Source organism: Rana temporaria, chromosome 3 (assembly GCF_905171775.1).
Source record: "Rana temporaria chromosome 3, aRanTem1.1, whole genome shotgun sequence".
NCBI classification, from domain to species: domain Eukaryota; kingdom Metazoa; phylum Chordata; class Amphibia; order Anura; family Ranidae; genus Rana; species Rana temporaria.
This window is the reverse complement of record NC_053491.1, coordinates 89838645-89866344: the sequence shown is the minus strand read 5'-3', so window position 1 is coordinate 89866344 and position 27700 is coordinate 89838645. Positions and strand designations below refer to the sequence as shown.

General features: G+C 42.5%; 1 protein-coding gene across 3 annotated transcripts in view; it reads right to left on the bottom strand.

Annotated features, from left to right (window-relative positions):
• Positions 1-27700, bottom strand: part of ZNF609 (zinc finger protein 609) — a 107945-nt gene that overhangs the window by 58969 nt on the left and 21276 nt on the right. For 2 of the 3 annotated variants that reach the window (XM_040342939.1, XM_040342937.1), the window contains exon 2: positions 2172-2278. The exons of the other annotated variant lie outside the window; for it this stretch is intronic. The gene's annotated coding sequence lies outside the window, so the exon portion shown is untranslated. The remainder of the gene's footprint in view (positions 1-2171; positions 2279-27700) is intronic. 3 annotated transcript variants of the gene reach the window in all.

Genomic DNA, 27700 nt, shown 5'->3' with positions numbered 1-27700 from the left:
CAGCTGGTTTTTACCAATTCGGATGTGATGTCGGCAGTCCCAGCAGACTTTGCTTTTACTTTAAGTGGAACTTCTCCCAATAGGGGGGGGGGGGGGGCAGAAAGTTCCGCTCTTCCTCCTCCTCCCCCTTTAAATTTGTGTTTTTGGGGGTGAAGTTAATTGGTTTTGACAGATACCCACTTCCCCCCCTTCCGATCAAATAGCTGTGACTATCCGAGTGAAAGTGAGGACCCCCTCTATTACAATCAGCGTGGCTCATGCATGCGCAGTGAGAAGCCAGCTGTGAAGCATCAAGCAGTCACAGCCAGCTGTCCACACTTCGTATGCAGTCGCCAGTGGCCGAAGCCCTTTGAAGAAACCAGCCGGGTGAGAACACCGCCGGATCCTGGAACAGATGTCCATTTATTAAAAGTCAGCAGCTACAGTTTTTGTAGCTGCTCACTTTTAATTTTTCAAAATATGACCAAAATGACCGAATACCTTTTTAAAGCGGAGCTCCACCCAAAAGGGGAAGTTTAGCATTAATGCCTCCTCCCCCTCGCCTCTTAGAAATTGCACAGATTTCGACAGGTATCTGCTCCCACTTCCGCGTCGATCGCTCAGGTGATCAGAAGCGGAAGTTTTTATGCCCCCCCTCGCCTGGGACATGCGACAGGGACCAAGGGACTTTTCACAAAGTGCAGCACAGCTCACGCATGCGCAGTAGGCAGCAGGGTGTGAAGTCGTAAGCCGTCAAAGCCAGGTGCCCACAGTTAAGATGCCAGCGCCAAAGACCGAAGATAAGATGACAGAATGGCTGGGATGAGCCCATTTGCTGGATTTTTTGGGACAGGCGAGTGGCTGTTTATTAAAAAAGTCAGCAGTTTTTTTTTTATTGTTTAAACAGGAGCCTGTAGCTCTTCCAAGTTTCACTCTGCAATATATCTCTTTACTCCTCCCCCCGTAGCTACATGAATTTTATGTAGGGAGTGGGGGGGCAGAGATGCTGGGCCAGCAAAGAAAAAAAAAAAGTAATCAGACACACCCAGAAGAGAAAGGGGTGTGGAGGTGAAGGAGAACAACCACTATGCTATATGGAATGGACTTTCCAAGAAGTGGTCTATTTTGCTAGCCGATTAAAAAGACACTTGGCAAAACTATAAAGTTAAAATGGGATTCATGCCCCCTCACCAAGCAGGTGGTAACATGGGGCAGAACGGCTCTCTTGGTCAAAGTGTCACAGCAGCGTATCTCCTGCTGTCACTTGAAATAAAAAAAATAAGTAAACCTTGGAAAATATGTTTTTTTACTGCAGTTTTACAGCCAATTAGGTGTTAAATACGCCGGCTTCATAGCTGCAACTTTTACCATCTCTTTAATCCTTTTGCTTTTCCCCTTTGCAAAAGAGGCCTTAGCACAACTTAGGAGAGCACCCAGATATTACTGTTCTGTCGCAGAGTTGAGTTTATTCAATGGTGATATAATACTATTTCCTAACAACCCAATTTAACAGCCCTCGATCACTTCTAAATCAAAATCTAAGTCTTTACAGCAACCATGCTCAATACAAATTTGTAAATATCTTAAAAGCAGAGTTCTACCCGATTCTGTGCTATTAAAAAAGTTAGCAGCTACACCTTTAATAAACACACACTCACCTGTCCCATGGTGCAGCAATGCGGGTGCCCAAAGCCTCGCTCCTCTCCCCCGCATTACTACTGTGGGCACTAAACCGACAGCATGCCAGCCAGGTGGCGCTGTGCATGCGGGAGTCGCACTGCCCATTGTGAATGGCTGTGCAATCTTCTGGGGCCGGTGACGTGTTCCAGAAGATTGCAGGGAGGGAGGGGCACCTAGGGGGAAAGGAGTCGTCGTCTAGGCAGCCAGGGGTGGAAGTGGGAGTTGTGTACCTGTGAAAACTAGGTCCCCCCCCCAACATGACATGCCAAATGTGGAATGTCTGGGGGTGAGAATAACTTAAAGCGGAAGTTCTACTTTTGGGTGGAACTCCGCTTTAATACTAGGTCTTTACAAGGCTCTTTCCCTTATTACTGGGAACCCCAACGCTTTTCATACCTGGGAATTTACCTCACTGCTTCTTACCATATACTATATGATGCAAATAATCCACCCCTTTTTGTAAGCTTAACACCGTATTGAACCCAAAAGCAAACAATTATATTGCAGCTTACCAATTTTTAGATGTGGTGGCTGTATTCGGTTTTTTTTTTAAGGCTCTCTTTCCTTTGTCACCTGGTGATCCAGCCAGTAAATCTGTTCTTCATCAGAACAAGCTCGCCTGCAAATATATCAGTTAAAGAGATGAGGCAAACCATTTACCACTGACAGCTTACAATGATCAGTTTTAATTTTTTTAATGTAAAACCTTTACTTCAATGGTTTCCGCTGCCGTCTATAAGCCAATGAGGAGAGAGAGAGAGTGAAAAGAGTCTTTGCTCCGATGCACAGCACTGGATCGAGCTCAGGCTCAAGTATAAGGGGTGTTGGGGGTGATGCATGCACGTTTTTTTTTTTTTCTTGTACCACCTTCCCACCAAGCCATTTCTGACACTTTTCAGATACACGTAAAGAAATATACTTTTTTGCTAGAAAATTACTTGGAACACCCAAACATTTTTATAATAAGATATAGATTATATATAGATTATATATATATATATATATATATATATATATACATATACACACACACACACATACACACACACACATATATACACATACACACACACACATATACACAGTGGGTACGGAAAGTATTCAGACCCCCTTAAATTTTTCACTTTGTTATATTGCAGCCATTTGCTAAAATCATCGTTCATTTTTTCCTCATTAATGTACACACAGCACCCCACATTGACAGAAAAACACAGAATTGTTGACATTTTTGCAGATTTATTAAAACACAAAAACTGAAATATCACATGGTCCTAAGTATTCAGACCCTTTGCTCAGTAATTAGTAGACGCACCCTTTTGATCCAATACAGCCATGAGTCTTTTTGGAAAAGATGCAACAAGTTTTTCACATCTGGATTTGGGGATCCTCTGCCATTCCTCCTTGCAGATCTTCTCCAGTTCTGTCAGGTTGGATGGTAAAGGTTGGTGGACAGCCATTTTTAGGTTTTTCCAGAGATGCTCAATTGTGTTTAAGCCAGGGCTCTGGCTGGGCCATTCAAGAACAGTCATGGAGTTGTTGTGAAGCCACTCCTTCACTATTTTAGCTGTGTGCTTAGGGTCATTGTCTTGTTGGAAGGTAAACCTTTGGAGAAGGTTTTCGTCCAGGATATCCCGGTACCTGACTGCATTCATCTTTCCCTCGATTGCAATCAGTCGTCCTTTCCCTGCAGCTGAAAAAACACCCCCACAGTATGATGCTGCCACCACCATGCTTCACTGTTGGGACTGTATTGGACATGTGATGAGCAGTGCCTGGTTTTCTCCACACATACCGCTTAGAATTAAAGGTCATAAAGTTCTATCTTGGTCTCAGACCAAAAAATCTTATTTCTCACTATCTTGGAGTACTTCAGGTGTTTTTTTTTAGCAAACTCCATTCAGGCTTTCATGTGTCTTGCACCGAGGAGAGGCTTCCATTGGGCCACTCTGCCATAAAGCCCCGACTGGTGGAGGGCTGCAGTGATGGTTGACTTTCTACAACTTTCTCCCATCTCCCGACTGCATCTCAGCCACAGTGATCTTTGGGTTCTTCTTTACCTCTATCACCAAGGCTCTTCTCCCCCGATAGCTCAGTTTGGCTGGACAGCCAGCTCTAGGAAGGGTTCTGGTCGTCCCAAACGTCTTCCCTTTAAGGATTATGGAGGCATCCATGCTCTTTAGGAACCATAAGTACAGCAGAATTTTTTTGTAATCATGGCCAGATCTTACTTGTTTTTTAATTATTAATATATTATGTAAAACTTATTTTTTTTCGGGTTAACTTTATTGCTATCACAAAGGATATGGGGTCTATTAGATCCAAAAATCTCTCCTCTGGCCTCCAATGCAGCCGATCAGGCACAGATTGATCGGCTGCTTTCCTGGCAGCTAAAAAAAAAAAAAAATAAAAAAAAGGAGCCAAAATTGCAAGTGACCATATCCTCTCTCTCCGTCTAGTGCAGCCTTTGCCACCAATGTGCTCCAAAGCCCAGCTATTGAAAAGGAGATCCCGGGAAAGGCTATAGCAGGAGGGGAGTGGGGCGACCCCTTTCTGCCAACCGCAGAAGTGATGGAGTGGCTGTGCAGCCACTCAAATCACTTCTGCTTAAGAGGGAATCGCTGGCTGAAAATTTTGATACCGGGATGATGCCCCTAGCTGGTGGCATCATCCCGGTATAAACACTTCAACTCAAGGATGTCCATGGACGTACCAGGCCAGAAAGTGGTTAAAGCGGAGTTCCACACACATTTTCTACGCCTCAGCATCCCTCACTAATCTGTGCGCTAGAAACAAATTGGCTCTTTTTTTTTCTGCATCATGCACTGTATAATTCTTGTATTCAAATTTTTCACTTCCTCCTATGCCACGGCCCGCATGTAATTTCTGGTTTGCAATGCCTCCAGGGAGATGCGTGTCATCAATCCCAGGAGACAATATGCATGTATCCTGACCTGCAAACTAGTACACTGCTTGTGCGAGATTGGCAGGTGCACGCTGGGTAACCAGAATGCACTTAAATACATGAAGAGATACAGTCTGGCTTCAGATGCCCACACAGGAGATGGCCGTGGTCTGTGGTAGTTTATAAAGCAAAGAATGGACCTTAGTTTACATAACTTTATTAGAACAAAGAACTGTTCCCCCTTGGATGGGACTTTAAAGGCCACGAACACTGAAGTGCATTAGAAAAATGATTTATTGTTGCATAAAAAAGGTAGATCAAACAACAATCAAATGTTAAAAGCATGAACTATCAGGTGTAGTATACATGTGACAAACAAAGCAAACAGAAAAATACAGCGATACATATACAAGGACACTGTTACTCTCCAGTGAATGGTAATCCCTGGTACCCGATGCGTTTCCAGTTTACTACCTTCGTCAGGAGTAAAAAGTAGGGGTGAGTACGGTCATAATTTGTTTAATTCAATTAGAGTGATTCCAAGTGAAAAACAGATGAGGCAACTATCAAGATGGGGGTACACAGGAACGTCAACCCAGGATCGGTGTGGACTTGGGATAATGAATTCCCGGACCTGTTTGAGACAGGTAGGCAGCAGCAATAATAAAAGCAGCAAACAGCGCACAAATGATAAAAGTATTAAACTAAAACAGTTGCAGGCTGAACACAAAAGGAGGCAATCACAAATGCCTCAAAAGGTACAAGTGAAAAAAATTAATGTAAGTGCAGGGGGAGGAGCTTCTTGCCGTAACGTCACCCGCATCCTTTCCACTTCCGCTCGCGGCGGTTTGCTCTCATTTGTTTGTATTGCTTATCACTAGGGCTGCAACCAACGATTATTTTCATAAATCGATAAGTTGGCCGATTATTGTTTCGATTGATCGGATAATAGACAAAAAAAAATTTAAATTTGCATTTTTACATTTTTTGGGCCAATTTGTTGTTGGGCAGATTACAAAACACAGATTGCCGCAAAAATACATTACATGCTTTTCTGCAGCTTCTCCATTGAAGTATATTGAACCAAAAAAAAATAGCACTGTTTTGCGTTAAAAAGTCCTTGCCCTTTCCAAATGTGCAGCAGCTGGAAAAAAAAAATCATGGATGTGAACGTGTCTCATAGGAAAACATGTAAATTAACTGTAGTGTTTCTGCAAAAAGCACCAAAAAACTGAGGTGTGAACACAGGCCTGAGATGTTTAGTAACATAATGGGGGTTAAAAAAATAAGTACAAAAAGAGAAAATAATCGCTACTGTAAGGGGTTCATTTTTTTACTGTGGGACAGTGACTAATATTTACAGTAGCGATTTGCTTTTTTTTTTACTATAAAAAGGGACAATTTTTTTTTATTTTATTTTTTTAACCCCATTATGTTACTGGCCGATTAATCATGAAAATTGTAATCGATTATTTTCATAATCGATTAGTTGTTTCGGCCCTACTTACCATTTCGGCCAGCTGTCTCCTGGTGGACTATTTGTGCACACACCAAGATTGGACTGTGGCTTGGTGAAGCTTTGTTTTTACTACTTTTTTTGGAATAAATACAGTCTACACTGAGATCGTGTTTTTTACCTTTATTCCATATCTGACCGTACCATCTATCACTGTGCTAGATTCATCTGTATCATCTCCACCATCTACCACTGTGCTGGATTCATCTGTACCATCTCCCCCATGGTGAGAACAAGCTGTTTTGACCACTTGTGAAAGCAAATGTTCCACCCCATCTGGAAAGGAGGCATTGCCTTTATTGGTGGAGGATATCATCACTTTCGTTGAAGATTATGCTGTATCACTGGGTGTCATCTTGATTTCTTCATTGATGGACTTTATTGTGCTGCACTTACATTATTTTTTTAAACAGGTAGTCAGCAGCGGCCAAATTCCAGTGGCTCAACGCGGACGGTATATGCTCAGCTGACAGTCAGGGTAAGAGCTAGCCACAGCCTTCAATGAGCCTCCGAAGTCAGTGGGTAACTCCCAGTAATCACGGTCTTCAGGCATTTGCCCTATGTGAAAATATATGTGTGTATGGGCGTATCCCCTCTCTGTAATGCCTATTTTCCTCATAACTTCATTAGAATACATTAACCACTTAAGGACCGCCCAACGCCGATATACGTCGGCAGAATGGCACAAGCACGTACCTGTACGTCCTCTAAGTGCCCAGCCGTGGGTTGCCTGCGACCCGGCATGAAGCTCCGCGGCTGTGAGACCCAATCGCCGCCGGAGTCCCGTGAACGGTCACAGGAGCTGAAGAACAGGGAGAGGTGTGTGCAAATACACCTTCCCCGTTCTTCACAGTGGCACAGTCATTGATTGTGTGTTCCCCGATATAGGGAAAGGCGATCAAGGACGTCACACGTCCAGCCCCGCCCCCCTACAGTTAGAAACACATATGAGGTCACACTTAACCCCTTCAGTGCCCCCTAGTGGTTAACTCCCAAACTGCAATTGTCATTTTCACAGTAAACAATGCATTTTTATAGCACTTTTTGCTGTGAAAATGACAACGGTCCCACAAATGTGTCCGATGTGTCCGCCATAATGTCGCAGTCACAAAATAAAATCGCTAACATTAGTAGTAAAAAAAAAAAAAAATTATTAATAAAAATGCAATAAAACTATCCCCTATTTTGTAAACGCTTTAAATTTTGCGCAAACCAATCAAACGCTTATTGGTACCGGATTCCAACTTGAACTGCACTCCAGGTTACATGGGATCTTGTTATCAAGGTTATCCAGAGCCATGGTCCTATAATTATACATGGTAGACCTGCCCAATTGTTCAAACATTATGGACTCAAGTCTATGAGATGCTTTACCCTCTCTTTCACTGTTTGCCATCATTATCCCAACACCACCTGGAGAAGCTTTACATAAAGCTGCATAGTCTTACGAAAAACCAATTTAGGTTAATGACACATATCCTCATGGAATCCTCATGGCAACTAAGCAGACTTGGTTGTTGGATTCCTTCTCCATAACAGCTTTGAAAAACGAGATATACTGGACTTTCACCAATGAGAAACTGATGGCAAAAAGTACTAACACAATGACCAGGTTTTACAAAATGTGGGACCCACGAGTCTCATTTCCTGCCCACAGACTTTCACAGATGTCCGATGGACCTATGAGAGACGCAAGCTAATGCTTAAAACACAACAAACCTTACATGGGATCTGAGGTACTGCCCTTATTCCTTTTCTATGTTACACACTCTTACATAATGAAGTATACAGGTTCCCTCTATTCATATAACTATGTTTAACTGTCCCAATATATTACATTTATTTGCAGATTATCCCTGATGTCACGCTTTTAACCTGCATCATGTCAATGTATAGTATAGGTCAGGGGTTGACAAATTTGCTTGGAATCTAGGAGCCAGCTAAAAAAGTTAGGAGCCAGAAAACGCGCCCCGTCCCGACGAGCTTGCGCGCAGAAGCGAACACGTACGTGAGCAGCGACCGCATATATAAATGGTGTTCAAACCACACATGTGAGGTATAGCCGCGATTGGTAGAGCGAGAGCAATAATTCTAGCCCTAGACCTCCTCTGTAACTCAAAACATGCAACCTGTAGAGTTTTTTAAATGTTGCCTATGGAGATTTTAAAGGGTAAAAGTTTGACGCCATTCCACGAGCGGACGTAATTTTGAAGCGTGACATGTTGGGTATCAATTTACTCGGCGTAACATTATCTTTCATAATATAAAAAAAAATGGGGATAACTTTACTGTTGTCTTATTTTTTAATTAAAAAAAGTGTAATTTTTTCCCCAAAAAAAGTGCGCTTGCAAGACCGCTGCGCAAATACGGCGTGACAGAAAGTATTGCAACGATCACCATTTTATTCTCTAGGGTGTTGGGATAAAAAAATATATATAATGTTTGGGGGTTCTAATTAGAGGGAAGAAGATGGCAGTGAAAAATGACATTAGAATTGCTGTTTAACTTGTAATGCTTAACTTGTAATACCAAAGGCCACCACCAGACGGCGCCAGCTTACACATCTTGTGGTAATAACTTGTAATACCAATGGCTCACCACCAGATGGCGCCAGCTCACAAAAAAAAAAGCCAAGTCGCCAGGACCCTATTTCTAGTCGCCATGGCGACCGGGATTTGTCGAGCCCTGGTATAGGTGTATATTGTGACACCAATGACTGTCTCAAAGGCTTGCGTTTTTTTTTATAGAACTACACCCCCCAGCAGTAGCCCAAAATTAAGCTCTTGTACTTCTTTTGGCCGACAGGCGTCCCACCATTCTGTCTGTTTGCATGACTTTACAGCTTGGCTTGGGTGCAACCATAGCAGGCTGCTTGCTGTGGGGGGACACGCAACATGGGGGAGAGGCCAGAAGCACAGAAGAGGCACAGGAGAAGGAGGAGGATAAGGGTCGCTCTGTGCAAATCCACTGCAACAGAGCAGGCAAGAATAACATGATTTTTTTAATGAAAATAAGACTACAATCACTTTAGTTAACCAGTTCAGCCCCAGAAGATTTGGTCCGGAGGCCTGGGTGTGGCCCTTTGCTCACCTTTATCTGATAGCAATGACGGGACACTTTTGCTCCCACAGATAGCAATGACGGGACACTTTTCCTTACACAGATAGCAATGACGGGACACTTTTCCTCCCACAGATAGCAATGACGGGACACTTTTCCTCCAGCTGATACAAATGATGTGGCACTATTTTTCCCACTGAGACTTTTGACTGGTCACTATTCTTTCTTCCTACCAATACCAAGAATGGGGCATTATTCCTTCAACTGACAATGACAGGGTGCTATTCCTCCCCCTAATACCAAAAGATGCATGGTTTACTCCCACTGACACCAGGACAATTTCTACTCCCACTGGTCACAGTGTGGCCCCCCCTAAACTCTAAACTGACCTTTTTGTTTAATAAGATTGAAGACCCCTGCCCTAGACTAAACAAACAGTTAACACTTGTAATGCAGATGTATCCAAATTTCAAGAAAAGATTTGTTGTTTTACAAGAGTTTGGTTTTAACTCTGATTGCTACCTCGTTGCAATGAGCGTCCTTCGTCACCAAGTTTGGGTTAGCCTAATTTCAAACAAAAATCATTGAATTCTTTGCAAAACAAACCCAAAAAGATTTCCCATGTTAGTAACTTTTTTAGGGTGGATAAAAATCAATGATTTAAAAAAAACCCTGATTAAGGACCAGCTGCCGCAGTTGTACTGCGATGTGGCCGGTTCCCGTGAATCGCAGTCATTGTACGTCGGCTCGTACACACCGATTTGTGGGCCAGCGGGTGAGGCGCACGCGATGTCCACCGGCCACCCGTGATTTTTTTCCCCCCCGCAGTGACAGAATGGGGATTTGCCTGTGTAAACAAGGCAAATCTATGTTCTGACAGGGGAGATCACACGATCCTGTCTTTCTGCTGTGCAATTCCCGAGTCACACAGTCCCCCTTTCAGTTAAACACTGAGGGAACACATTTAACCCCTTGATCGACCCTACTGTTAACCCCTTCCCTGCCAGTGTTATTAGTACAATAACAGTGAATATTTTTAGCACCGATTACTGTATAGCAAAAAAAAGTAAAGAAAAAAAAAAAACACATGCAGAGGTGATCAAATACCACCAAAAAAAAGCTCCATTTGTGGGGGGGTGGGGGAAGGACACCAATTTTGTTGGGGTACGTCATTGCACGACCACACAACTGTCAGTTAGAGTGACATAAAAAATGACCTGCTCATTAAGGGAGAAAATCTTTTGGTTAAAATCAGATTTTTTTTTTTTTTTTATAAAGTAAGATTTTTATCAAATTTTAATGAAATGCTTGCGGAGTAAAAATCTATCTAAAGGTAGTTTTCTATTTAAGTACAATAACTTAAACATACATATAATTTCGTTTATTCAGCATGAAATGGAGCTTAGTTGTGTAGCATGAGGCTGTATATTCTGCAATATTTACATTTTTGGTAAACTCAGTCAATGAATCCAAGCTGAGATAACATGCACTGCATTGATGCATTCACACAATTTTACAGTAACCATGGGATAAAACAAAGTTCATGAATGCACGAATATGAGGGGAAGGTAAGGTGGGAGGGAACAAGCCAAATGGCCCCACAGATGACCCGTGGTGGAAGAAAAAAAAAAAAACTAGATTCCCCCAGCTCAGGGTTCTGCCGGTGGAGGAGCGCAGGGAGCCTTTCTGGCTGGCAAAACACAATGAAAAGGATTACTGCTAGCGGCTACAACCGCCGGCAGTAATTCTTTGCAAAAAGTCCCACTGGCTGGGTTTACCCAAGTTGATCGATATATCGACTTGGGTACAATCAGACTGCCCCTACATGAAGCAAGTTTTGGTTAGTCCCTGCTGAACAAGCCAAAACTTTGAGCCATGTAGTGTGGCTTAAAGGAGTTGTAAAAGAAAAAAAAAAAAAAGAAAAAAAAATCACCTTAAAGCGGTGGTTCACCCTAAAAACTACATTTTCTTATTCCACTGGCCCCCCACATTACAATCCGATTAAGGCTCTTATTTTTTTGATGCTGTACATACCTTCGTACAGCTATTCACCCGTGCATCCGGGTTGCGAGTCCCGCGGGAGTGGGCGTTCCTCACATGTGTGTGATTGACATTTTGCCCAAAAATGAGACCCCCCCCCGTCGCGCAAGCCGCGTCACGATTGGCGAAAGGAGCCGAACGGCGATGCGCAGTATAGCGCCGACTCGCCGTTCGGCTCCTTTTGCCAACCGTGACGCGGCTTACGCGACGGGGGGGGAGCTCGTTTTTGGGCAAAACGTCAATCACTGGCATGTGAGGAACGCCCACTCCCGCGGGACTCGCAACCCGGGTGAATATGCTGTACTAAGGTATGTACAGCATGAAAAAAATAATAAGAGCCTTAATCGGATTGTAATGTGGGGGGGCAGTGGAATAAGAAAATGTAGTTTTTAGGGTGAAACACCCCTTTAATGCAATCTATGCATGAAGGTGAAAAAACATCTGGTGTTGCGGCCCCCCCGAGCCCCCGTTTTACTTACCTGACTCGTCCAAAGTCCTGCACGGTCCAGAGGTCCTCTTTGGCTAGAGCGGATGGATTAAGAGCAGCGCAGCCATTGGCTGGCGCTGCTGTCAATCACATCCAGTGACGCGGCGCGCCGAGGGGCGGGGCCGAGTGATACAGTGAGCGGCTATGGCCACTCGCTGTATCACGGGAGCGCGCCCGCAATTACTGACCACCATGCGAGCTCTCGCATAACTGTGGTGAGTAATTGCGGGGAGGACCAGAGACAGCCGCCGAGGGACCCCAGAAGACATGGATCGGGGCCACTCTGCGGAAAACTAACTGCACAGTGGAGGCAAGTATGACATGTTTGTTATTTTAAAGCAAAAAAAATATGTTTCCTTTACAAAACGCTTTTACATCCACTTTGTAAAACATCATAAAAGTATACATGAGCTACTGAAGTCAGACATCAAATAGCCCAGGAAATACCCACACTCCTAGTAGAAATAGTCATCTCTGAAAGTTGTGGCGCTTTGACCTTTATACCCCCAAGCCTGAAAAATTGCCCGACAGATCCATAAAGAAATAGTAAATTTGCAAGTTGTGTGACCCTTCCTTGGCCCCTCAGGAAGCACAAAGAGGCAATCTGACTGACAAAAAGCAGTTGACTTCATGCAACACCTGATAGCATGAACCATATCATAAGTGTGTACAGTCTTGCCCCCTGACATCTGCAGCTTGGAACGGAAAGAAAACACAATGTCCTGCCCAAGATGCAATAAAGAAACCATCCCAGGTAAAAAAATAAAAAAACACACACACGACTGTAGAACCACCTGATCACAGGGGAGCACCAAGAATGGTTGCTTACAGGAAAAAGCAGCCAATCCCCAAACTCTGCAAGCCAAAGTAAGGGCAACCCTAAAAAATAACCTTCCAAGTCAGAAGAACTCCGCCCTGGTTCACACCCATGCAGGTTGCAGTTTGCATATTCCAGGTGCATGTTGCGTTTAATACAGGCCTTTGATCCATTAAGGTCTATGGAACCAAAAAACAGAAAAAAGTCCTTGGCCCTTTCCATAAAATGCATAAATGTGAATTACATCCATAGGAAACCATGTTAAATGGACTATAGTGTGCTTCTGCAAAACTGAAAACACAAAAAAAAAAAATACGTAGGTATGAACAAGGCCAGAATAATTATCCTGGATGGGTTCAATAGATACAATATCTCACAAAAGTGAGTACACCCCTAACATTTTTGTAACATTTTATTATATCTTTTCATTTGACAACACTGAAGAAATGACACTTTGCTACAATGTAAAGTAGTGAGTGTACAGCCTTTTTAAATACATTTGATGTCCCCTCAAAATTTCTCAACTCACAGCTATTAAAGAGGTTGTAAAAGGTGCATTTTTTATTTTCTTAATTCCTTTAAGATAGTGCATTGTTGGTTCACGTACCTTTTCCTTCGATTTCCCTTCTAAATGTTTTTTTTCTTTGTCTGAATTTTTCACTTCCTGTTCCTCCTCAGTAAGCTTGCCCCCACCATCCATGGGGGTTAGTCAGCCAGAACAGCTTACTGAGGAGGAACAGGAAGTGAGAATTTCAGACAAAGAAAACAAAGAAGAAAGAAAAATGTGCCTCTGTAGAGGCGCATTGCGGGCGGTATTGACCCATTTTCGGCCGCTAGCGGGGGGTTAAAACCACACCGCTAGCGGCCAAATATCGCGGTAAATACAACGGTATAGTGGCGCTAAAAATCACGCCGCTATACCGCCACTGCCGCGTGTGAAAGGGGCCTTAGAGGTGTACTTTACTTTTGTTGCCAGCGGTTTAGATATTAGTGGCTGTGTGTTATTTTGAGGGGACAGCAAATTTACACTGTTATACAAGCTGCACACTCGCTACTTTACATTGTAGCAAAATATAATTTCTTTAGTGTTGTCACATGAAAAGATATAATAAAATATTTACAAAAATGTAAGGGGTGTACTCACTTTTGTGAGATACTGTATATGTGGTATTAGTTTACCAACTGAGAATCCACACAATTCTTGCGCCCCCTCATATATACACTTTTGGGGAGCAGCTTTTAAATTTTCACTTTTAGCCTAGGTTCACACTGCTGCGAATTCAAAATCGCGGTAAAATGGCCCGAAATCGCAAAAAGTAGTACAGGAACTACTTTTTGAAATCGCAGATGCGGCGTCGCACTGATTAGGACAGTGCCATTGCCGACAATTGCCGCCGATTTGACATGTCAAATCGCATCTCAAATCGTTCCAAATCGTACCCAGTGTGAACCAGGGCTTAATGCGATTTTTTCCCCCCCCAATTGTGATTCACTACACCAAACAAATACAAAATTGCAAATAAAAAATTGGTGCAGTGCTTTTCTCATACAATCTGCACCACTGTGCATACAATGCATCACAATAAATCTGTGACTTGATAAAACAAAACATATAATCAAAGTCTTTACATTAATCCATCGCTGTGGTCCTCAATCTTCTCATAAGCAAGTGTTTTCACCACCAGGTGAATTGTGCTCTCACCTCACTCCAATTAAATCACAGGTTTTTCTATCTTACAACTCCAGCCAATCCCTCAGGGATGGATATCGCCTCTCTTATCCTTGGATATGGTTTTCCTCTCAAAACTTTTTCACATGGACCACATGAAATAGAAAGGCAACCGCATAGTGCTCTCTGTATAAATCATTTATTAACCTCTTGACCACCGCCCCATGTCAAAAAGACGTCCTCTTTTTAAAGTTGAATATCTCGATAACGGCAGCAGCTGCTGCCACAACCGAGATATTCATCTTTTCAGGGGGCGGTGGTGTACACGATAACGGCGGTCTCCGCGGTGGATTCGCCGCGAGATCGCCGTTATCGGTGGCGGGAGAGGGGCCCCCCCCCCCCTCCCGCCGCTCTCCCGCGCCCTCCGCCGCTTACCGGAGCCGTCGGTAGCGGCGGAGGGGATCGGATGTGTCTGGCAGCTGAGCGGGGACGGGACTGAAGGAGAAATGTCCTTCACCGTCCTCATAGCTCTGCTGGGCGGAAGTGACGTCAAAACGTCAGTCCCGCCCAGCCTCTTAAAGAAACATTTTTTTTTTTGTCATTTGAAAAAATGACATTTTTTTTTTTTTTTTTTTTTTGCATTTAAGTCTAATTATGAGATCTGAGGTCTTTTTGACCCCAGATCTCATATTTAAGAGGACCTGTCATGCTTTTTTCTATTACAAGGGATGTTTACATTCCTTGTAATAGGAATAAAAGTGATCAATTTTTTTTGTTTTTTTTTCAGTGTAAAAAATTATAAAACGAAATAAAAATAAATAAGAAAACCCAAAAAAAAAATTTTAAAGCGCCCCGTCCCCACGAGCTCGCGCGCAGAAGCAAACGCATACGCGAGTAGGGCCCGCATATGAAAACGGTATTCAAACCACACAAGTGAGGTATCGCCGCGATCGTTAGAGTGAGAGCAATAATTCTAGCCCTAGACCTACTCTGCAACTCAAAAAATGCAACCTGTAGAATTTTTTAAACGTCGCCTATCGAGATTTTTAAGGGTAAAAGTTTGACGCCATGCCACGAGCGGGCGCAATTTTTAAGCGTGACATGTTGGGTATCATTTTACTCGGCGTAACATTATCTTTCACAATATATAAAACAATTGGGCAAAATGTATTGTTGTCTTATTTTTTAATTCAAAAAAGTGATTTTTATCCAAAAAAAGTGCGCTTGTAAGACCGCTGCGCAAATACGGTGTGACAAAAAGTATTGCAATGACTGCCATTTTATTCCCTAGGATGTCTGCTAAAAAAAAATATATAATGTTTGGGGGTTCTGATTAATTTTCTAGCAAAAAAATTGTGATTTTCACATGAAGGAGAGAAGTGCCAGAATTCACCTGGTGGGCAAGTGGTTAAAATACCCCCATAAAATTGCACTTACAAGAAGTTAAATAAAAAACAGAATTTCTTAATATCTCGCTCGGGAGCTCACCACACCACTCAGGCTCTCAGGCTGCATTCACGCCCAATCGTTTTTTTTGCGCGACTTGCATATTCGTATGCAGCACTTTGGGCTTTGGCTTTTTTATTAGCCAATAGAGAAGACCATTATCTGTTGCATCATTTGTTTCTAGGCATTTTAGCTTTTCCATTCGCTTTTATTTCCTCTTATTCATTTGTTATGTTTTTTTCGTTAGGGTAAGGGGTTAGATTTCAGTTTAGGTTCGGATTAAGAGTTGGGGTAATTTTAATTATATGAATAATAAATTAATAAATGTAAAATACACAAAATAAAAAATGTAATAAATTAATACCAACAATAAATAAATGTCCTAGAACGGCCCAGCCAAAAGCACTGGCTTGATCATCTATGGAGAGACCTGAAAATGTCTGTCTACTGACAGTCCACATCCAACCTGACTGAGCTTGAGAAAATTTGCAAAGAAGAATGGAAGTTATGCAAATCTTGTGGCGTCATACCCAAAAGACTCAAGGCTGCAATTGCTGCCAAAGGAGCTTCAACAAAGTAAAGGGTCTGGATACTTGTGTCCATGCGATTTCAGTTTTTTCTTTTTAATAAATTCAGACATTTTTTTAATTAAGTTTTCACTTTGTCATTATGAGGTACTGAGTGTAGATGAATGAGAAAAAAAAAACGTATTTAAACAACTGTAGTATGAGGCTGCAAGATGGCACAGAAAAAAGTGAAGGGGGTCTGAATACTTTACGAACGCATTGTATGTGGAAGCCAGAAGGTGGGTCTTGTTTCATGCCTGCGCTTATATGCAGCACTGCTGAATAATGTGCCCCCCCATGGTCACAGAGTGATGATTTGAAGTTGGTAGGATGGACCCCAAATCACTGACAGCCAATCATAATTAGATTTGATTAACCACTTTGCATCCAGGCCAAATTTTGATACTTCACTCCTACATGTAAAAATCATTTTTTCGCTAGAAAATTAAAAAAAATTAAATAGAAGCCCCAAATATATATATATATAATAGTTTTTATAAAGGTTTTTTTTCCCATGTGTTTTTTTTTGGAAAAAAACGTTTCTTCTTTTTTTTAAAGCATGAAAAACAGAAGTTGGCTCAATTTTTTGCATAATGTTAAAGATAAAGTTACGTTGAGTAAATGGATACGTAGCATGTCACACTTCAAAATTGCACATGCTCGTGGAATGGCGCCAAACGTCTGTACTTAATCCCCAAAAATGTAGGTCTAGGGCTAGGATTATTGATCTCGCTCCAACGTTCGCAGCGACACCTCACATGTGTGGTTTGAACACCGTTTTCATATGTGGGCGGGACTTATGTATGCATCGCTTCTGCGTGCGAGCACACGGGGACATGGGGCACTTTAAATTTAAAAAAAAATTGATCACTTCTATTCCTATTACAAGGAATGTAAACTTCCCTTGTAATAGGAATATAACATGACAGGACCTCTTTACAGTGAGATATGGGGTCGATAAGACCCCACATCTCACCACTAAACTGGGAAGCCTAAAATAAAAAAAATCACGGATTCCCAGACGGGGCGGTGCCGTTTTTTTTTTTTATGCAAAGGCCAGGCGTGACATCACAACATCGCGCCCAGCCTCCAACGACCATAGAGACTCCGCCGACCATCTGGGCTGCTGGAAATCTCTATGATCAGCATCCAGGGCCGGCAGATCTGTTCTCCAACTCACCGATCTGATTGTAGCAGTGAGTCGGTAGAAGCACCGGAGGGCGGCGGGGTGGGGGAGGGACGTCCCTTTTCGACGCCTGTAAGAATGATCAAGCGGTGGAACAGCCGCTATGATCGTTCTTAGACCCCTTTCACATTGAGGAGTTTTTCAGGCGGTACAGCGCTAATAATAGCGCTGCTATCCCGCCTGAAAAACTCCTTCACTGCAGACTCAATGTGAAAGCCCGAGGGCTTTCACACTGAGGCGATGCGCTGGCGGGAGACAAAAAAATCTCCTGTCAGCAGCATCTTTGGAGCGGTGAGAGGAGCGCCATGTATACCGCTCCTTTCCATTGAAAACAATGGAAAACCGCGGAAATACCGCCCGCAATGCGCCTCTATAGAGGCGCATTGCGGGCGGTATTAACCCTTTATCGGCCGCTAGCGGTATTAACCCTTTATCGGCCGCTAGCGGGGGTTAATACCGCACCGCTAGCGGCTGATTCCCACGGCAATCCCGGCGGTATAGCGCCGCTATTTTTAGTGCCGTTATACCGCCACCGCGGCTCCCGCCCCAGTCTGAAAGGGGCCTTATAGTGTAGGGAATCGCCGGCTGAAAATTACGATATCTGAATGATGCCTGTAGCTGCGGAATCATTCTGATATACCCCCCCAAAGTCAAGGATGTCATACGACAGCCTGGGGGCACCAAGTGGTCAATCAACCTCTCTCTGAAGGCAAAATGCACACTATTGTTTTTCTGCATTTCTATAGGTATAAACCACAAATACAAATGTGGTTTCCCCCATGCACGTCAGGAGCAGATTTGTTTTTGGGTTGTTTTTTATTCCACATGTGGCAGAAAGGGGGGGGGTGGGGGTTAGGAGAGGCACAACTTCCTCTTTTGGGTTAAGTTCCATATAACTTACTTGAGCCCATAGAAAAATCAACCAAATCATCATCACGTTTACGTTACGTTAAAGCCACAGATCGCCCAAGTTGATAAGGAAAACCACATGGCCTACACAGAATACAAATCATGTATCCATATTATTTTCAGACTGACCGGTTTATTAGCAGCCTAATTTATCATTTTGATGCAGTTGATGGATGCCCACTTCACTCACTTCTAAGTTGTATTATTTAAAACCAGAACATGCAGTGCTGGGGGAAAGAAAAATCGAAAGAAACAGCGCAAGAAAAGCATATGTCCCGGCATGTTTACAATCAGAGCAATGGCTTTATTGCTAAAAATAGTAAGAGTACAATGAAGATATAAACCAAGATTCACCATCAAAAGTAAACACATTTTAGATTACTTTATAGATCAGGGCCAAAATATACAGTATTTGCACACCTAAGAGGTAAAATATGGGAATCTAAAGTAACAGTGGGCACAATGAAACCACCAGCTATAGAACAAAAGACGGTTCTTTTTCCTTATGCCCAAGCCTGATGCACACAAAGACTCCTGGCATGTGTCAAGATGTGCTGCACCTCTCCCATGTCCTTGAATCACCCACTCCAAGAACATTACCAGCCTTCTTATATAAATATAGGTTACAGTGTGCTGAGGTATGGAGAGCAGTGTACTGGAGAAGAGCATGGGGGAGGTGTGATATGGAGAATTAGTTCCTAGAAAAACAGGGAGAGGGATGTGAATGGAAGAAAAGGGAAGAGGGAGAATAGGGGAGCATGAAGAATGGAAGCAATACAAGAAGGGAAACCGGGTGGAGTGAGGGGGCTGGGGCAGCTGCAGCCTCTTTGATAGCAGTATTATTGTTGTAACCCAATCTACTACTGCAGATGCTATGGATGAAAGAGAGGAGAGCCTAGACAATCGGAGTGGGGGATGGAGGGGGTTCCCATGTCTAATCCTAGAGCTAGTGAGTGAGTGGCTCTACTGAGGGATGCTATGGCCCTTGATTAGTGCAACATAAGGGACATTTTCCACATGCAAGGAAACATACAGTGAGGGGGGAAAAAGTATTTGATCCCCTGCTGATTTTGTATGTTTATCCTCTGAAAAATAAATGATCAGTCTATAATTTAAATGGTAGGTTTATTTTAACAGCGAGACATAGAACAAAAAAAAATTACTTCAAAAATGTTACAAATTGATTTGCATTTTAATGAGCGAAATTAGTATTTGACCCCTTTGCAAAACATGACTTAGTACTTGGTGGCAATCACAAAGGTCAGACGGTTCTTGTAGTTGGCTTCAAGGTTTGCACACATCTCAGGAGGGATTTTGTCCCACTCCTCTTTGCAGATCCTCTCCAAGTCATTAAAGTGAATGTAAAGCCACTCTCATCCTTTCTAAACTACTGCCATAGTGCCGATCTATAAGGATATAGGTGCCTCCTGCATGTATCCTTACCTGTCAAATGTCTCCCCTCTGTCTGTTATAAGAACTGAAAAACTGCAGAATCTGTGGATGGATCTGTTGTCTGGAGCTCGGTGGGTGGAGCCATGATGTCAGTAGACTCCCCCGCCCTCCTCTACACTCTCCTTGTCAACATGCATTTTGTCCAGTGTATTTCTTACACTAAATTCTGCTATGATCACTAACATCCAGTCAAAATCCAGAAAAGTAACTACATGACTTCAGAAAAGGAGTGGGGATGGGAATTAAAAAATAATGCCTGTCTCCAAGCTAGCGCATGAGATATGTATATAACCTGTCACTCACAGCAAGGGGGCAGAACGGACTAAGGTTTTTCTCCTTTAGTCCGTTTTATCTCACTGAACAATAAAAGAGGATTGCTCAGAGCTGGATTAGCTCTTTGTGGCAAGACTGGGCACAGATGATAGGAAATCTTTTACTTTACATTGTGACATAAAAAAAAAAAAAAAATAATAATAATAATAATAATAATAATAATAATAATAAGGGTTTTACATCCACTTTAAGGTTTCCAGGCTGACGTTTGGTAACTCGAACCTTGCCACCCCCCCAAAAAAATAACCCACCACCGATTGTCCTGCTGGAATACCCATCCACGCCCCTTTTTCAATGCAGTGGCTGAGGGAAGAAGGTTCCCACCCGAGATATGACGGTACATGGCCTCGTGCATCATCCCTTTGATGCAGTGAAGTTGTCCTGTCTCCTTAGCAGAAAAACACCCCCAAAGCATATTGCTTCCACCTCCATGTTTGACGGTGGTGATGGTGTTCTTGGGGTCATAGGCATCATTCCTTCTCCTCCAAACACAGCGAGTTGAGTTGATGCAAAATGGCATCAACTTGATGGTCTCAACTGACCACAACACGTTCACCCAGTTCCCCTTTGAATCATTCAGATGTTCATTAGCAAACTTCAGACGGGTCTGTACATGTGCTTTCTCGTGCAGGATTTCAGTGCTTCACGGCGTAGTGTGTTACCAATTGTTTTCTTGGTGACTATGGTCCCAGCTACATTGAGATCGTTGACAAGATTCTCCTGTGTAGTTCTGGGCTGATTCCTCACCATTCTCATGATCATTGTAACTCCATGAGGTGAAATCTTGCATGGAGCCCCAGATCGAGGGAGATTGACATTATGTTTTTTCCATTTGTGAATAATCGCACCAACTGTTGTGACCCTCTCACCAAGCTACATAGTTAATTCCAGCCTTGTATAGGTCTACAATTTTGTCCCCGACATCAATGCACAGCTCTTTGGTCTTGGCCATGGTAGAGAGAGTGGAATGTGCCTTTTATATGGGTAACAAGCCGACATTAGGAGCACTCCCTTTAAGAAAGTGCCATTACCTGTATAGAAGGCACCTGGGAGCCAAAAATCTTGCTAAATTATAAGGGGTCAAATACGGTACTTATTTCACGCATTAAAATGCAAATCAATTTAGAACTTTGGAAATGCGCTTTTATAGACTGATCATTTCTTTGTCAGTGGGCAAATATACAAAAAACGAAGTATCATAAATAAATAAAGAACCGTTGTTCAAATGATAAAAACAGCGCTATAAGAATGGTTTTAAAGTGATTAGCCCCAGAGCGGAGCTTAAAGGAAGAGACAGGGGTGATGTGTTTGGTGATCAGAAAACAAGGCGTTAGTGCACCCTATACCTTATTCAAGGTTCACCAATAGGAGTGATAATGCTCCCTTATGGGGTGCAAGCTTACCACTACCAGCAAGAGAAAGTTAATATCCCCTTAGGCACATCTTCCACTGCTCTTACTGTCTGCGGCGGTCATTCTCATTGAAGATGCATGTAAGCAAAAAAACACTCAATAGTGAAGTATTGCTAAAACAAAGGTAACTACAATGTATAAAGGGGAACAATCCCCATATGTAAATGCCCGTACAGAAAATATGTAAAGAATGAACGAAAAAATAGCAAGCCTGTGATTCCAGTCGTCACCGACGTCCTATGGGCACCAGGGGCCGCACGAGTGCTTGTAACGCTGATGTAGTGATAGGTGGTTATGGAACGAAAGCAGGCTCCTGTGTTGCGCTGTTGTAGCCACGCCCTGACGCGTTTCGTCACTTCCGACTTCGACAGAGGGCGTGGCTACTCAGCGCTGTCACTATCCCTTTGTACCCCATCGGCTACGGCTATTGGATGTGAGCGATCCGCCCTGACGGTCACGATTGGTGCAAACCGGACCGGAAGGAGGGGCGGACGTCAGCTGTGCCGTTTGGGGCTGGCAGGGAAACGTAGACATATGTACTGCTGCACTTTTAATCGAGAATTACATCTCCGAGGAACATAAATAAAAACTGGATGCAAAGGCCATCACATAGCGGGGGAAATGTTTGTAAACACTTCCAGCAATCCAGGATATGTTATTAAGTGGCGTGTAAACAAGGGATAAAAACTTGGACATAACTAGGGCATTCGATATAGCAGCCAATCACGTTGGACCTGGGCGGGTAATATGTAAATTAATCCATGGGCCGTGTGATACACATCTAGAGACTATGCATCCTGCGGCCAATCATTTTAGACTAGGGCGGGAGTTATTCCAAAACGGAGCATAGGCTCGGGCTATAGATATTTATAAAGAAAACACTGACCCGACGCTACAGGTATAGGGATGTGCTATTATTAGTGATAGTGAGAGGGCTAATTCATGAGTGGCTCAAAATATCTAAGGAGGAGGACATTTGTGAGCATGCACTGGAAAAAGGTATATTGGATAAAAGCTTTTTATATATATAGTAAAAAGCATACACATATATAAAATACATACACATATAAAAAAATATATATATGTATACATACATATATAAGAAAGGGGTCAAAGCCCGGTGACCAACTTCAAAGTACACATTATATATGGGGATAAGTCCAGGCATTCAGTGTATACACATATACACATTGTCATGCAAATTGAATCAGGTATGATGGATTCAACGTGGTACACAAGAGGAGAGGAGGTAAGGCAGTAAAGGTATGCTGCAACACTGTCTCACAAAGGACCAAAATATATATAAATGTGTACATAAAAAAAGGATACCAATGGTATCGATGAGTGTTAATAAATAGGTAATCAATAGTAGGGACGTTAAATGTCCTCATAGGTGAGACCAAAAGAGGGAAGGGATATGGAGGACCCAATAAAAAATGATAAAGTGACCTTAAAATATTAAAATATTAAAACATTAAAATATTAATAAAAGACGTGCCGAGGTAAGAAAACTGGGTAAGAAAGCCATCTAAAAGAAGAGGGATTAAAAGTCACTGATAAAGCAATTTATATCCAGCTCCACATTCAGGCCTTTTGGCAACAGCGTATCGACAGTATAGATCCACTCAGTTTCACGCTTTGAAAGTTCTCTGACCATGTTAGAACCTCTCCATGCTGGTTTGATATGATCAACTCCCCAAAACTTGAGGCCAGCCGGATTCTGATTATGATGCTGTTTAAAGTGGAGTGATACACTGTGGTCTTTATATCCAGACTTGATATTTGCCACATGCTCGGCTATTCTGATTTTCATGGCACGTTTAGTTCTCCCAATGTACATCAATTTGCACGGGCATTCTAACATGTAGACCACGTGCGTGGTGTTGCAGGTGATGAAATCCTTTACACTGAATGTTAGTCCATTAGATGTGGAAACAAAAGTCTCTACAGGACCTTTCGACCTGTCTGCCTCTCTACAAGGGAGACATTTTCTACATGGGAAAAAACAGTCCTTATCCCAAAATGAGGGGGGTTTCTTTGGGACATCACTTTGACCCCTTTCTTATATATGTATGTATACATATATATATTTTTTTATATGTGTATGTATTTTATATATGTGTATGCTTTTTACTATATATATAAAAAGCTTTTATCCAATATACCTTTTTCCAGTGCATGCTCACAAATGTCCTCCTCCTTAGATATTTTGAGCCACTCATGAATTAGCCCTCTCACTATCACTAATAATAGCACATCCCTATACCTGTAGCGTCGGGTCAGTGTTTTCTTTATAAATATCTATAGCCCGAGCCTATGCTCCGTTTTGGAATAACTCCCGCCCTAGTCTAAAATGATTGGCCGCAGGATGCATAGTCTCTAGATGTGTATCACACGGCCCATGGATTAATTTACATATTACCCGCCCAGGTCCAACGTGATTGGCTGCTATATCGAATGCCCTAGTTATGTCCAAGTTTTTATCCCTTGTTTACACGCCACTTAATAACATATCCTGGATTGCTGGAAGTGTTTACAAACATTTCCCCCGCTATGTGATGGCCTTTGCATCCAGTTTTTATTTATGTTCCTCGGAGATGTAATTCTCGATTAAAAGTGCAGCAGTACATATGTCTACGTTTCCCTGCCAGCCCCAAACGGCACAGCTGACGTCCGCCCCTCCTTCCGGTCCGGTTTGCACCAATCGTGACCGTCAGGGCGGATCGCTCACATCCAATAGCCGTAGCCGATGGGGTACAAAGGGATAGTGACAGCGCTGAGTAGCCACGCCCTCTGTCGAAGTCGGAAGTGACGAAACGCGTCAGGGCGTGGCTACAACAGCGCAACACAGGAGCCTGCTTTCGTTCCATAACCACCTATCACTACATCAGCGTTACAAGCACTCGTGCGGCCCCTGGTGCCCATAGGACGTCGGTGACGACTGGAATCACAGGCTTGCTATTTTTTCGTTCATTCTTTACATATTTTCTGTACGGGCATTTACATATGGGGATTGTTCCCCTTTATACATTGTAGTTACCTTTGTTTTAGCAATACTTCACTATTGAGTGTTTTTTTTGCTTACATGCATCTTCAATGAGAATGACCGCCGCAGACAGTAAGAGCAGTGGAAGATGTGCCTAAGGGGATATTAATTTTCTCTTGCTGGTAGTGGTAAGCTTGCACCCCATAAGGGAGCATTATCACTCCTATTGGTGAACCTTGAATAAGGTATAGGGTGCACTAACGCCTTGTTTTCTGATCACCAAACACATCACCCCTGTCTCTTCCTTTAAGCTCCGCTCTGGGGCTAATCACTTTAAAACCATTCTTATAGCGCTGTTTTTATCATTTGAACAACGGTTCTTTATTTATTTATGATACTTCGTTTTATGTCTTTTAGTGGGGCTTTTCCCATTTTTTTAAAATAGCTGCTTCTTGGATTTTTTATCAATTTTAATTATTATTGATATTTCCACCACATCCCTTTTACATCTATTTCTTCACTCGGGATCAGTTGTTTTATCCAGTCTTTGGCGCCGGAAGTGCATTTTTAGGTTCCGTTTGTCTGGTTTATGCACCTTAAATTTAGGGCAAATATACAAAATCAGCAGGGGGATTAAATACTTGTATCCCTCACTGTAGGTTTAGTCCAAAAGAAAAAAAAAAAAAAATCTATATAAGTGAATATATAACACATGAAAATGAGATGGCCGATTACATTCAACACAGATACTGGCTACAGACAACATTTTTTGCTCGGAAAATGTGAATTCAATGATAATTCAAAAAACTTTCAAGGAATATTTTTTAAGTGAAAGAATATATAGAACATATTGTGACCATTATATGTGACTCTCGTGGTTTTAGGATAATTGCTCAATCTTTTTGTTGGTTTGCAGCAATGTGTGTTAACCACTTAAGGACCGCTCACTGTATATATACACGTCATTTTTTTAAAGATGGATATCTCGGTAACGGCAGCTGCTGCCACAACCGAGATATCCATCTGTTCAGTGAGTGGTCCTGTCAACGATAACGGTGGTCTCCACAGCGGATTTGCCGAGAGATCACCGTTATTGGCGGCGGGAGAGGCCCCCCCCCCATCCCACCGCTTACCGGAGCCATCGGCAGCGGTGGAGGCGATCGGGTCCTCTCCCCTGCTCGGCTGGGATAAGAGTCAGGGCAAGATGGCCCCCACCCTGTCCCCATAGCATAGCAGGGCGGAAGTGACGTCAAAATGTCACTTCTGCCCATGCTTCCTAAAGCAATAGTTTCTGGTTGTCATTTTTTCAAATAACAATTTTTTTTTTTTGCTTTTTAGTCTAAATATATTTAAGAGGACCTATCATGCTTTTTTCTATTACAAGGGATGTTTACATTCCTTGTAATAGGAATAAAAGTGATCCATTTTTTTTGTGTGTAAAAATTAATAAAATAAATAAGAATTTTTTATTTATTTTTTTAAAGCACCCCGACGAGCTCCCGCGCAGAAGCAAATGCATACGTGAGTAGCGCCCGCATATGAAAACGGTGTTCAAACCACACAAGTGAGGTATCACCGCGATCGTTGGAGCAATAATTCTAGCCTTAGACCTCCTCTGTAGCTCAAAAGATGCAACCTATAGAATTTTTTAAACGTCGCCTATGGAGATTTTTAAGGGTAAAAGTTTGACACCATTCCACGAGCTGGTGCAATTTTGAAGCCTGACATGTTGGGTATCATTTTACTCACAATATATAAAAAAATTGGGCTAACTTTACTGTTGTCTTATTTTTTAATACAAAAAAGTAAATTTTATTCAAAAAAAGTGCACTTGTAAGACCGCTGGGCAAATACAGTGTGACAAAGTATTGCAATGACTGCCATTTTATTCCCTAGGATGTTAGAAAAAAATATATATAATGTTTCAGGGTTTTAAGTTATTTTCTAGCAAAAAAATGTTTTAATCTTGTAAACGTCAAATCTGAAAAACAGGCTTAGTCCTTAAGTGGTTGAACAATTATTTGCACTTCTAAAATGACTTGGAAAAGATTATGTGCAGAAACTGGATTTCCAACTTCAATCATTTTGGAAAAGCATAGACTCCAACTTCTTCATGCATCAATAATCGGTAATGCATCTAGAATGCTGAAATTCTTGTGTTTATTGAAAATTCTGTGAATATTCAAATGTTAGTCAAATTTTGTTTTTTTAAAGTGTCTTGTCCATGGTCATTCTTACATCCATGATCAACAAGAACACACTAAATCTTTAGGAGGGTGAAAAGGGATAAGGAAGGCAATAGATGATGCAATTTTTTTTCCCGCAACCCGCTCAATTCCGAAATTGCTCGATTCCCCCCATCAATAAAGTTAGTGTTGATGGGGGAATCCCTCCCACTGAGCTATTGTGTTCTGGGGGGGACGGGACGTCTCTGCCGGGAGAACACTGATTATTGCTAGCCACTATAGCCATTGGCAATAATAGTATGCTAGAAATCCGAAATGCAGGTAGTACCCAAGTCGATCGATGAATCAATTTGTGTACAACTAGCCCTGCCCATACATGGATCGAATCTCCGGCGGTCCCCGTTTAACACTGGCCGAGATTCTAAACATCAACGACCAGCTTAACGGTAATTATTGCCATATTAAACATGTTTACCATACAGTATCCAGTACCTGGATATGTGACTTATTTGATAATCACTATAAATATTCTGGTAGTGTGGTGATTACTAATGCCTGGAAACACTATACAAAATTGTGGAGCTCACAAGGAGATCTCTGTACTAAGTGATGTTAGTACAGCGATCTACCCGCTGAGCTATTGAGCTCTGACAGGGGGACTCTGCCTGCCCACCCCGCCAGAACACACCAGTCAGTGGCTGCGAGCGCTGATCGAATGCCAATCAGCAGATGTTTTTCTGGCATGCCCATTCTACAGAAGCCAATCGTTCAGCCAGCTTCTATCGGACAGGCTGCCGTACACACGCGCCAAATGTCGGCCGGTTTCTGTTAAGCGGACCACAACCGGCTGATGTTAGACCTGTGTGGACCAAGATTAAATCAAATATTTGTAGTGTTTACTTTTCTCTCTCTAAAGCTCTAAGTGCCATTTCTCTCTGGCCTTCAATCCTCTGTTATCAGTCACTTCTGAGAAGTTTTCCCGACACATAAGATAAATTTGGATGGAGGGGGAGCTCAGAACAAAGCTAGTCTATTTAGAACACAGTTCTTCTGCTATGTGGAGGGGGGGTGCCT